At 40.8% G+C, this 10,348-nt stretch overlaps 1 long non-coding RNA gene across 1 annotated transcript in view; it reads left to right on the top strand.

Moving 5' to 3' along the window:
• Positions 1-367: 367 nt before the first annotated feature.
• Positions 368-10,348, top strand: part of LOC113912208 — a 29,912-nt gene continuing 19,931 nt past the window's right edge. Inside the window, exon 1 of the long non-coding RNA XR_003516748.1 lies at positions 368-444. This is a non-coding gene — a long non-coding RNA (uncharacterized LOC113912208). The remainder of the gene's footprint in view (positions 445-10,348) is intronic.

Here is a 10,348-nt window from a genome sequence, read left to right as displayed (position 1 = left end):
GAACCCCAGACGAGTACCCCAAAATTTAAGATATGCAATTGAGCCACAAGCCCCCCGAAATATCTAACTTTGAAGACCTCGGTCTCTTATTCCAAGTCCTGCAACACCGTAGCAATCTGAGTAACAACTTTTAAAGGGTTCACATGCTGGGACTCACCCGCCCCAGGGCCCAACTCAGAGGCAGCTGATCACACCCAGACTTCAAGTGAAGGAGGCTCACCTGTTTATATTCAAGCCGTGGCCTGAGAAGTAGGCGTCTAACTCAGCACACACATCTGAGAGGCTGCTGAGACGGCCTCCACACTGAGCCTGGCAGCGCCATCTTGGGGCTCCCGCGCCTGCGTCTGAGCGCCTGTCTCAGCGGGAAGGAGACGCCACAGCGCCTGCGGCTCGGGGGGGCCTCTGGATCGCTTGGCCCTGGAGGCCCGGGGAGCTTGCGTTCAGGTAAGGACACTGGAATAATCGGGGTCACCCAAAAGGGAACCCGTAGTACCCCTGTGTGGTGCGTCCATTCTCGTGACTGCTGGGGGTCACCTCCCTTGCCTGGCTCTCGTGGCCAGCGGGGTTTATTCTCCTGGGTCTCACAGGATTGTAACCAATGGAGAGAGAGTTTTTAAACAGCCGCTATGGGCAAGACACAGCAAGAGGCAACAGACCCGAAGGACTCCTGGGTGGCTCAGTTGGTTAAGTGTCTGCCTTGGGCTCAGTCGTGATACCAGGGTCCTGGGATCGAGCCGGCATCGGGCTCCCTGCTCCTCCTCCCTCTCCATCCACCTCTCCCTGTATGCTCTCTCGTGCGCTCTCTCTCAAATAAATAAATAAAATCTGTTAAAAAAAAAAAAAAGTGTCAACAGACCCCAGAGCTTGATCTTGCTGTGAAGGAGACCTAAGACCTATTAACTAATTATCATGGCTGTGACCTGAGGTGCGCGCTTCTTACTAAACATCTCAGGGCTGACTGTAATCCCTCCCAGAGACACTTAGGAGGGCAGGCGCTATCTTCCGCTCACCCTCCGCCTTGCCACAGTGCCAATGCCTCCTGGAAGGCAGCTTTACCTGAAGTTGACTCACAGGAGACACCCTTGATGGCTTGACTCTGGAGGCTGAATGGGGCTTGCCATTGCTCGGTCCCATGGGACTGTGGCAATCAGAGGCCTGATGTTGTTGGCAGGCTGCACCCCTAGGGCACTGCATACACAGCCGACTGAGGCACACCCCACAGTCTTGTCCTGGAGCTTCAAACTGAGAAGCAGGCTTCAGGTCTGACACATTTAGTGGCCTACGGAGCTGCTTTAAAAGAACATAGGCTGTGGGTGCCATCTTGACATGCTCCTCTGCCCTGCTGCAGCTCACAAGTATCTCCCAGGAAGGAGCTTCTGTACTCATCTGGAGCCCCAATTGTTGCAGTTGATGCAAGGGGAAACTTCCAGATCCTCTGGCTGTAGTGGCCAGTGAGATGTAGACTTGCACCCCTCTGGACTATATATATGTATATATATATGTAGCCTCTTAAAAGTGCCTGTCTTTCAGTCAACCTGAATCTAGGTGCTGAGGCCCTTCCCTTTGGGATACTGACAGGTGTTGGCACATCCTCAACTACTGGAAGCTATTAAAAATATAATAGGCTGCTTGGACAAGCACAGAGGTTTGAGAAATGATCAAGAGCTGGGGTAGGGCTGAACAAAAAGGTTTATCTCTGACTGAAGCCATCCATTCAAGACTGGGAGAGGTAGTGGTTTCATCTACTCTATACAAACCAATCCAGAGAGTCAAGCAAAATGAAGTAGCAGAAAAATATGTTCCAAATGAAAGAACAAGATAAAACTCCAAAAAAAAAAAAAAAAAATCCTTAATGAAATGATGACAAATAGCTTACCTGATAAAAAGTTCTAAATAATGGTCATAAAGATGCTCACTGAACTGGGGAGAAGAATGTATAAATACAATGAGAACTTCGAGGTAGGAAATAAAGTACCAAGTAGAGGTCAACAGAGTGAAGAATACAATATGGAAACCCCCTCAGTGTCCATCCAGAGGTGGACATATAAAGAAATTGTGAGGTATATATCTCACAATCTCTCTCACACACAATGGAATATTATTCAACAATAAAAAAAAATGACATCTTACCATTTGCAACAACATGCATGGCCTCCATGGCATTATGATAAGTGAAGTAACTCAAAGACGAATATTGTTTGTTCTCTCTTATATGTGGAATCTAATAAAACAAGCTCATAGATACAGAAAACAGACTGATAGTTGCAAGGGGCAGGGGTAGGGAGCAAGGGTTGGGGGAGGAGAGTGAATTGGGATTTTTTAGTTTAAATAAATTGAATAAAATTATTTTAATAAAAAAGAAAAAATCCCATTTTCGATGAACAATATAAAGCCCCATCTCTGCCTTCCAGAATACAAACTAAAGATGCTTGAAATATTATAAAGCTTTGTATCTTTACTGTTCTGTATTCAGGGCCACATATGAATAGATGTCTTTCTTCTCAGCAGCTATAAGATGAGCCATTAAATCGCTCAGATAGTTTGGATGCCTTAGTTGTTGAATAAAACATTTTTAAAATTCAGATTCTTTTTTTATTGTTACTTTTAAAACATTCCTTTTTTAGCTTCATTTTGAGTATTACTGATTATTTCTTATTATTGTTACCTTCTAAATACTGTCAGTCAGATAATAAACATTTCCAGAAGCCACATATGAAAGAATAAGTTGTAGGGGTTACAAGAAAATTGATCATGACATTTGTAAAATTAAAAACATAATAGTCAAATATCTTCTTTGAAATAAATGACTAAAGACAGTTAAGTACATTAATTTTTAACTCACCATTTTAAGAATGGAAAGGCCAATCAGACCTCTTTCAAGCATTAATGATAAATCACTAAATCCAAAAGTTTATTCAACTACACAAACATTGCACAAAATAATGAGAAAAAGCCCCCCATGGTGAGAGGGAGGATAGGAAAGAGAGATTTCTAGAAAAGACCAAAATGCCAGGTTTATAGATGCTTCCTTCTACTGACCTTGGTTATTTCAATTATCTGTCCCACGAACACAAATTCACACACTTACGTATTCACGGGGGAAGGAGGACTATACTTTAGTGCTTATTATGTCCTAGACACTTGCTATATTTATCTTATTTAATCTTCAGAAGAACTCTAGAAAGCGGGTATTATTATTAGCCCCATTTCACAAATGTTTATAGTGAAACTCAGAAACCTAAAGTAATTTGCCCAAAGTCACATGGCTAATAAGAGATAAAGTTAAGATTTTCACACGCAGATCTGATTAAGACAAGCCTAAACTCTTTCCATTATTTTCATTCATCCATTCATTTTATTGAACACCCGCTATGTTCCTGGTCATATAATGGGAATGCAAATCCTTCTAAGATAACACTCTGTGCCTTGGGGAATCAAGAGTTCTATCCTGGGAAGTGTGTAGGAAGTAGAAGTGTCTATGCTACCAGGCAAGAACTAGAGAGGAGGTTGGTCAGAACAGAGATTAGGAAAAGGCAAAACCAAAACCAAGTGTTCAAACGTGAGTAAATGTGGCCACAAAGGCCAATAAGAGAAGGCTTTAGAGACAAAGCAGTGTGGGAAAAGGCAGTTTAGCCTGAAATTTTAAATATAGGAGAAATTTCTAGAATACAAGTTTCAAAGAAAACTGTGGGATTTGGGTGCCATTTTTTAGATGGGAACTTGAGAAATTTTTCAAATGCCTTTCCCACATAAAGTAGCCTATTCATAAAATAGTGAAATCTGTATGAGGAAAAGCAAAAACAAAAAGAAATGAATCCTCCAGTAAAATTGGCCAGAGAATAAAGTTAAAAAGCATTGTCTATACGGAAAGCATGGAGCAGGATTTACCTTCTTGTAGTAAAAATAAATACTGTGCTCACAGTCTGCACCCCTAGTTATAGCACCAGTGTACCCTGAGATTTTAGCAAGGGCTGGGTTGGTTTTGGGGGTGTCACTTGGAATTTATGAACATATTACTGGAACCAGGGAATATCCGTAAGGACAGTATATAGTGTAGCAGTTCCTATTTCTAGACTCCAAACTACTTCCTCTAAAGTGCGCAAAGAGTAACTCCACTTCAGAGTCTAGCTACTCTGTGACATGCTCTAGAGTCAGCTCCACATAGGTTGTCCTGAGTGGGACTTCCTCTTGTCCTTTTGGCTAACCTATGCATTGGCAGGTGACAGGAAGAAAGAAAGAATGAGGTGAAGTACCCCAATTAGGATGCTCCAAAGGTAACCTGAGATTGGAGGAAAAGACGGGCAGATTAACTGAAGTTGGCACCAGGCTCTATGGGATCCTTACCAGAAGCACTGCAGCACTCTCTTCAAACACCATGGCTGCCAACATCTGATGAGATTCCCAGGGGCCTGAATGAACCAGGCACTAGATTGATTTCATGTTAATAAGCTTCAGCCTCTGGGTTTTTAGGCAAACCACTGAGCAATGTGCTTCGGTTTTTAGGGGGGAGTGGTGGCAGGGGGGAGCAGAGTGAGGTTATTTTTAAATTCCCATCATCTTTTTTTTTTTGAGATTTTATTTATTTATTTGACACAGAGAGAGCACAATCAGGCAGAGTGGCAGGCAGAGGCAGAGGGAGAAGCAGGCTCCCCGCTGAGCAGGGAGCCCCATGCAGGGCTCCATCCCAGGACCCTGGGATCATGACCTGAGCTGAAGGCACACGCTTAATGGACTGAGCCACCCAGGCACCCCTCCATCGTCTTTTAAACTGCTGTGCAGATAACTCCAAAGATGAAAAATGGTGAGCAACAGACTGACATAATACATTGCCCCAAAAATGTATTCATAATCATATGATAACCAAAAATGGGACTCAGGCCACCAATTACATTAAATTCATGCAACCTTGGCAAGGATTGTTAAATTAACTTTGAAAGCAACAATTAGACCCTTGGTAGCACACCAGGAAGATTTTTCCACTCCAGTCTCTGTCTCTGTCTCTCTTCGTCCGTTGGTCTACTTTGCCTACTTTCCCTGTCTCCCTCTCTGCCTCTGTTTGTCTTCTCTCTATCACTCTGCCTTCCCTTGACTCTTTTTCTCTGTCTTGGTGTATTTCCAATTTCTCCAGAATTCTGCCACAATCTTCTAAAATATTTTAGGTTTAGGTCATTGGAATAATGGTTTCATTTGATAGAAAAGTGCCTGTGGGTTCTTGACCAAAGTAGGACACACACTCTCAGAATTAAACTATTTCTAGCAGTAAAATGAGACTCAAACAGAATTTCCTTTTATGGCTCTCTAAAAATTGAGGGAATAAACAATCTACTGCAATAAATTTTTGTGTCAAAAGATAAAGATGTGGATCAACCAGTCACAGAGCCTTTCCATTTCTTTCGAGCAATATTTCTTTATGCCAAGTGTTCTTTTACTTTCTTTGGAAAGGTGGAAGCTAGCACACTGCCAAGTGTAGATATTGTTTCCCACACATGGGAAAGAACTTCCTTGAGCTGCAAACAAGCCATATTAAAAACATTGATTAAAAAATTTCTTAAACTTGCCTCCTAAACTTTATGAATGAACCCATTATACATTTAATTCTGTACTTCCTTAAAAACAGATTTGTAATGAGGTATTTCATGCCCCTGAAATAATTTAAAATCTCCAAGATGCAGTTTTCACCAAGGCCTTACCATACACATTGGTATGTGCTGCCCTTCTTTTGCCCATCTAGTCACAGGGATATTTCAGTATTTTGATATTTTCTGTATTGGTTTGAAAGAGCTATTTATTATCACAGAGTCATCTCACCAGTAAATATTTATAGGCAGTTTTATTTCTAGTTTAGGGTTTGAGCCTTATGCCTAAAAAAGGTATTGTTGATTTCCTATTTTAGTGTTTGATAGAGAGCGTGTTTATGGCATGGCTGTGGGAGGTTTTTTCTTTAATAATTTACAAAATTACCTGCAGTAAAATCTTCACCTGTTCTTTGTTTTCTTAGCACCACAAAATTGGAATTACATATAAAATCTTTCCTCCAGGAGATTTATGGCTACCACGGAAAGAAAATCTCCACTTAAATTTTTATGAAACATCGAAATTATAGTCAGCTTTAGCAAAACAATACAAAGGAGCCTTTTGTTGGGCGAGCAGTATTTCCAGTATTTGAGGACATCATTCTTTATCCCCTGTTTAATTTTTATTTTCCTGTGGCAGCTTCTTTTGGTTTCATTGATTCCCCTGTTTGTAAGTGCAGTGTGATAATTTGTCTTTCATTACAGAAAGTTCCAAGTGCCAACCACAGAGGCTAACCCCAGCCAGAAGTCAGGCCTCCAGACTGGCTGTGCTTTGCACAGTTTAATTTGGGGTTGTTACATGAAAAGACTGATGGCTGGTTGTTTCTCTCTTTTCCCCAAGAATGATCACCCCATCCTTGAAGAGGGCAATAGTCCCAACCTGGCAGCCCCAATTTAGCTGCACATGGAAGCAAAGAAAACCAAATCCTGTCCTTCACCTGATTTGGACTTAGATCTCTCGTTATTGAATTATGTGTTTTAATAAAGGATTTATATAACATCCATAGAGCAGTTATCAATTAATTACCCATGGAAATTTAAGGGATGTTACACAGTGGTAGTTATTATACCCAGGGCATTAGACATATGTTACATAAAAGATGCAGTCACCTTGAAATTATATTGGCAAGGCTGCCTTTTTCCTATAGAATATTATACATTCTAATGTGAAAATTGAGTTAAAAACCTATTAGGAGATGGGAATGGCATGTTCCAAATGGTTTAAGACAGGCTTATACACATTTCCAGTAAGCTCAGCAGAAGTTTAGGAAAATGTGCCCACTTTTTGAGAAATTTGAGAAATTTCTTAGGTTCTTAGGATATTCTTGCCTTTCGTGGATTGGGATTTTGTATTTCAGAGAGCAAATGGGCAGCTCGTTTAGAACTCTGGCTCCATCTGAGTCAACCCATGGATTCATCCAGAGCCACCCACTTGGGGGGTGGCGGGGGGAGACGATGTGTGTCCCTCCAGATAGGTGCAGTCCTAAGGCTGAGAGCTTTGTGCCTATGCACCAGCACCTGAATGCAGGTGCCAGAAAGGACAGGGTAGAATGAATAATGGAGAAGATAGATGGATGGTGACAGTGACACAGGATATAACTAACAAAGAAGGAGAGAGAAGAGATCTTCCAGATCCCAGAAGAGTGGTGGCAACCGCTGAGCATAGCAGAGCCATTGGGGGAGGGAGGCAGAGAAGAGTCTACCAAGACCTCAAGCCAGTGACAAGGCTGCCAACAGGTTTAAAAGGATTATTCCACTCTGTACAATCCCTGAAAATTGCCCAAACTCTCAGCCTCCAGTTTTTCCATGGCTGGAATAAAAGCTTATCTTGCTTTGGGGGAGCATAAAGTGGTGGTGTTTGTTGTTTGTGTGTCTTTTTTGATTTATCAGGGATAAAAATTACCTTCCTTTCTGGCTAAAGAAATTAAGGAGTTGAATTAGCTATTTTTGAAGCTATAATCTAAAATATTAGAAAATCAAAGTCATTACTTTGGGGCATTGTACTACATTGATTTTTTAGAAAAATTGCCTCCATAGTTATAGTTTAATTAAAAAATACCAGAAACCAGTGAAATGTTTTCATTTAGCTCTTTATTAAACAAATTTGAACAAAACCTAAGTCAAAAATTCACCCTAACCCATTGCTACTGTAAAAATAGAAGGAATTCATTCATGAATTCAGCATTCAGTTTTGATTGAGTTCATCCCTGGAGAGTCACCATGGGGGAAACATAAACAGAGGACACAGCCCCTGAGCTCAAGAGTAAGGGGAGAGACAGCAATGGAAAGGTACAGCTAACCCTTGAACAACAAGGGGGTCAAGGGTGCCAACCCCCACACAGTTGAAAATCTCCGTGAGCCTTTTGATTCCCCCCAAATTTAACTACTAATAGCCTCCTGTTGACCAGAAACCTTACCGATGACATAAACTGTTGATTAACACATATTTTGTATATGTATTATGTGCTGTATTCTTTCAATAAAGTAAGCTAAAGAAAAAAATGTTACTAGGAAAATCATAAGAGAGAATGAATTTATAGTACTATATTGTATGTATCAAAAAGAAATCGGTGTCTAAGTGGACCCATGCAGTTCATGTGTTGTTCAAGGGTCAACTGTAATCATGTTCCGAGTGGGTGAGTGATCTACCAGGGTACCACGGGAAGGGATATGAACATCAAGAGGCACGAGTGCCTAATTCTACAAGGAAAAACTGGGCAAGGAATGCAGTCGCAGCTGAGCCTTGATGGACTGACAACAGTTCAAAAGATGGAAAGAGGGGAAAATGAGACCCCCTGAAGTAGATGCACAAAGCACAGAGTGAGTGCCCCAGGGTCCACTCTCCTTTCCTACGACTGGGTTTATAGAAGGCATCTGCAGTGACAGTTGGGTTGGCCTCCTCTGGTTCATGTATCCGAGCAGCACTAGGACACTGAGAAGGTCCAGACCTTCCCTGAAAAACCCACGGACTCTAACGTGAGAGTGAATATGAAAGGCAGTGAGGAACCAGAAATACCACAGATTTTGCACACACACATGCACAAAAAAACCTTTTCATTCAAGGCCTGATTTGCCCTATTAGAATTTTGGTCACTCACTGACATCAGCAATAGCTTAAAGGAAAATTAATGAGGTGCTTATGATGAGCTCTTAAATGAACCACAAATGACTTATTAAATACAAAAGATCATCACACCTGAGAATGAACTAAATCTGCTGAACAGAGAGTGTTCTGAGGGTAAATACACGGCATTTTAATTACCCAATCAGATTAGCTGTCAAATGAAAATAATCTCTAATATTTAATATTGTTGTTACACTCATTCTACCCTTTGAGCCTTAAAACAGAGTCGTGGGAGGCAGGAAGATGGTACTGTTATTGTCGTTTTACAATACAGAAAGGTTTAATGATTTACCCAAAGAAACCTGGATCATCAATGGCAAAATCGCCAAAGTGCCCATCCCATATTCCTAAACCTATCATTTGAGCCTCTATGTAGTGGTACACCCATCATCCAAAAATTATAACAAGCGTCTCAAAATTCAAAATTTTAAATATAATATTAAGCTAAGGAATGAGGGGTTCTTTTTCATACTAAGTGAAAATGAAGATGATCCTCTAATTTAATCTACTTCTCTTCTTCTGCATATAGGGTTTGATGTTTTCTGTCACTTGCCATAGCATGGAATGACCTAAAATTGACAATATATGATAAAGCAGGGCAATGTTCTAAGGCTGCCCTGGAAGAAAGCCGGTAAACCCTTATCTGTGACACTTAACAAAGATTTAGAAGATGGAAAGCAATTACTGCTTATGTTAAAATGGAAAAAATAATTAATTGACATATGAAATTAGAAGTCAGAAAAGAAGCATAGCTCAAGTAGATAATGAATTTGAATAATTCGGACTACCAAAATAACCCAAATATTCCTGGCTGCATTAATTATCCAGATTCAAGTATTACTTTGAGCTTATTGAATAATTGCCAAAATCATACTTATTTTTGATTTTTATATTTATCTTTTATATTGAGAATTTTAAAGCTTCATTTTTTTTTTAAAGATTTTATTTATTTGAGAGAGAGAGAATGAGAGATAGAGAGCACGAGAGGGAAGAGGGTCAGAGGGAGAAGCAGACTCCCCGCCGAGCAGGGAGCCCGATGTGGGACTCGATCCCCGGACTCCAGGATCATGACCTGAGCCGAAGGCAGTCGCTTAACCAACTGAGCCACCCAGGCGCCCTAAAGCTTCATTTTTTAAAAAAGATTTTATTTATTTGAGAGAGAGACAGAGAGAGCACAAGCAGGGGGAGGGACTGAGGCAGAGGGAGAAGCAGACTCCCTGCTGAGCAGGGAACCCGACGTGGGACTCGATCCCAGGACCCTGGGATCATGACCTGAGCCGAAGGCAGACGCTTAACGACTGAGCCATCTAAAGCTTCAGGTGCTCCTAAAGCTTCATTTTTAACAAGCTTTAAATATTACCTCCAGTTCCAAGGTTGAAAAGTAAATACATTACTAATTTGTAAATAAGCCTTGGTCCTTTATTCCACACTTAAAAAACATTTTTAAGAAGGAAATTCAAAGCTACTAATGATTCTCTTTAAGTTCTTTAAAAATAATATAAAAGTAACATCTTGTGTAGTGCTCACCAAACAATAGACTTATTCGTCTTGTCTTACTGTTTTGGCTTTTCATTACTGACAGCACATTGTGTTCTTTGTCCTGTCTATAATAAGTATAATGTAAAGAGTTGCTAGGGCCGAAAGGGTAACT

This window comes from Zalophus californianus, chromosome 4, assembly GCF_009762305.2.
Source record: "Zalophus californianus isolate mZalCal1 chromosome 4, mZalCal1.pri.v2, whole genome shotgun sequence".
NCBI lineage: Eukaryota > Metazoa > Chordata > Mammalia > Carnivora > Otariidae > Zalophus > Zalophus californianus.
Note: the sequence above shows the minus strand (reverse complement) of the source record. Positions and strands in the feature narration are given on the sequence as shown.